Below are 2,519 nucleotides of genomic sequence, written 5' to 3' on the forward strand. Positions count from 1 at the left end.
TTGTACACTTGGTAAGGTAAAAGATTCACACTTGCGCTAAGGTCAAGTAAGGCATGCTCAATGTAGGTGTTGCCTATGACACAAGATATGGTAGGGCTCCCTGGATCCTTATACTTGGCAGCTATAGGCTGAGTAATTATGGAACTATTGTTACCTGCCAAGAATGCCTTTTTGGGCACACTAGTGATACGTTTGTGAGTACACAAATCTTTCATTACCTTTGCATAGACGAGGATCTGGGATATGGCATCCAAAAGAGGGATGTTCACTTCTACCTTTTTGAAGACTTCTAAAATCTTGTCTATGGAAGCAGTCTTCCTTTTGTTTACCAAGCGATTAGGAAATGGGACAAGATGAACATAAGGACTGTTAGGGATTTGCCCCTGTTCAGAAGAATCATTTTTGGTTTCCTTAACCAAATCATCTTTAGTTTCAGAAAAATCCTTAGGTTCATCAGACGAACCTGAAACAAGAGGTACACTTGTGTCCTCAACTGAAGGAGAGTTAACATGAGTACTAGATGAGGAAGATTTAGGAACGCTCTGTAGGTACTCTCTACCACTCCTAAGGGCATAAACAACATTACATTGGTTAGAGGGCCCTTGTTGGGTCTGACCTTGTACTATATTCAATGGTGCATTAGTTGGTCCTTGTGAACTAAGAGGCTGATGATGCCTAGGGTTAGGCTCTGGTTGACTAGGTAAAGTTCCCTTCTCCCTCTCATGCATAATTGAGACAACTTGGGTAAGTTCTCTCGTAATATTTTGATGGCTTGTCATGAGGAGGGCCATATTTTTTTCCAAGTCACTTATTCTACTTGCCTCTCTAGTATTGGTAAACCCAAGGGGTCGCTGATAAGATGATAGGAGAGGGGCCCTAGGAAAACTCGCCTGAGGTCCTACATTTGACCTAGGAAAAGTATTTTGGGAAAAATATTGTTGTGCAAAGGGAGGCCTTTGGGGTCCAGGTTGACCTTGATTATAGAAATTGGAAGGTCCTGCTTGGTTGCCCTGATTCCAAGAGAAATTTGGGTGATTTCTCCATCTTGGATTGTAGGTGTTACTATATGGATTATTCTGATATAAGGCATTAACACTATCATTAGAAATGCCCCCAGAGGTGTTGGGGCATTCTTCTATGACATGCCCAGGGGATTGGCACCAAGCACAAATCTTAACCAAATTGACTGATGATGGCTCTCTAGGAACAATAGCCTCAATCCTCTTGATTAGGCTATCCAAATGGGCTTCCTTGGCTATTATCCCATCCACAAAATATCCTTTTCCTCCTATGGTTCTTTCACTCTCTTGGGTTGATTCCCACTCACGGATTTTGTCAGCTAAGTCAAGTAAGAATTCTCATGCCTTTCCTTCATCTGTAAAGGATGTGAATCCCTCAGGGCACATAGACTCTATCATTTGTTTAATTGGGTAATCAATACCCTCATAAATTATTTGACATAAATGCCATAGGTCTAGGCCATGGTGAGGGCATTCTTGGAGTAGATCCTTGAATCTCTCCATAAGTTTGGAAAATGACTCACTAGGTTTTTGCCTAAACTGAAGGATATCACTTCTACGCTTATTGGTCTTGTGAGTTGGGAAAAACTTCTTAAGGAAGACAACTGTGAACTGTTCCCATGAGGTAATTGAATTTGTGGGTAATCCATACAACCACTTCTTAGCGTGGTCTTTCAATGCAAAAGTGATAAACCTAAGCTTAACAGAATCATCAAAAAGCTGTTGGATCTTAATTAGAACACATACCTCTTCAAATTCCCTTAGAAATAGGTATGCATCCTCAGAGGTCAACCCATGGAAGTGGGGCAACATAGTGATGTATTGAGATTTGAGTTCAAAATTGTTGCCCTGGGCTTGTGGTAGAACTATGCAGAAAGGTTGGGCTGTTCTAGCAGGGTAGAACCTATCTTTCAGAGATTTAGATGAAGGGTTTTGCTATTGGTCTCCCATATTGAAGGGTTTTAAAGAGAGCAAACGTATAGGGTCACTACTTGTTGGATCTCTTCTTTCTAACCGATTCTTAGTATTACGTACCCACTTAACACTCATGCAACAGAAAAACTACCCACAACTAAAGTAAGACAAGCACAAAAGAATGGATAGCAAAACTTTTTTTTTTTATGATTTGATTTTTTTGATTTTTTTATTTTTTGCTTTTTGGGAGCTTACCGGCAGGGATCCGGGGTTGCTCAGGTCAATTCCTGAGGTACTGCTACAGGGTGAAACCTGTCTTTATCATACTGTGAGGCATGGCGACCTCCACTGATACAACTATTATTGCAAGTTGTTCTTCTCAGGAATTCAATAAAAGAAAATGAAAAATATAAAACAAAGCAAACAAAGCACTCCGATTTACCAAAAGAAAGTGAAAAATAACATGGAACTGTCTCCCCGGCAACGGCGCCAAAAACTTGTTTGAGATTTAAAATGTAACCGCAAGCGTACGGATCAGTGTAGCTACGGGTCGAACACAGGGAGAGCAGCCACTTTATTTTTTTA

The 2,519-nt window shown here is 40.7% G+C and overlaps 1 non-coding gene across 1 annotated transcript; it reads left to right on the forward strand.

The window, feature by feature from the left end:
- Positions 1-1,476: 1,476 nt before the first annotated feature.
- On the forward strand, positions 1,477-1,583 carry LOC122068652. The gene has a single exon (XR_006137220.1). It is a non-coding gene; the product is annotated as a small nucleolar RNA R71 (small nucleolar RNA).
- The last annotated feature ends 936 nt before the right edge of the window (positions 1,584-2,519 follow it).

The sequence above is a fragment of the Macadamia integrifolia genome, unplaced genomic scaffold, assembly GCF_013358625.1.
Source record: "Macadamia integrifolia cultivar HAES 741 unplaced genomic scaffold, SCU_Mint_v3 scaffold448, whole genome shotgun sequence".
NCBI lineage: Eukaryota > Viridiplantae > Streptophyta > Magnoliopsida > Proteales > Proteaceae > Macadamia > Macadamia integrifolia.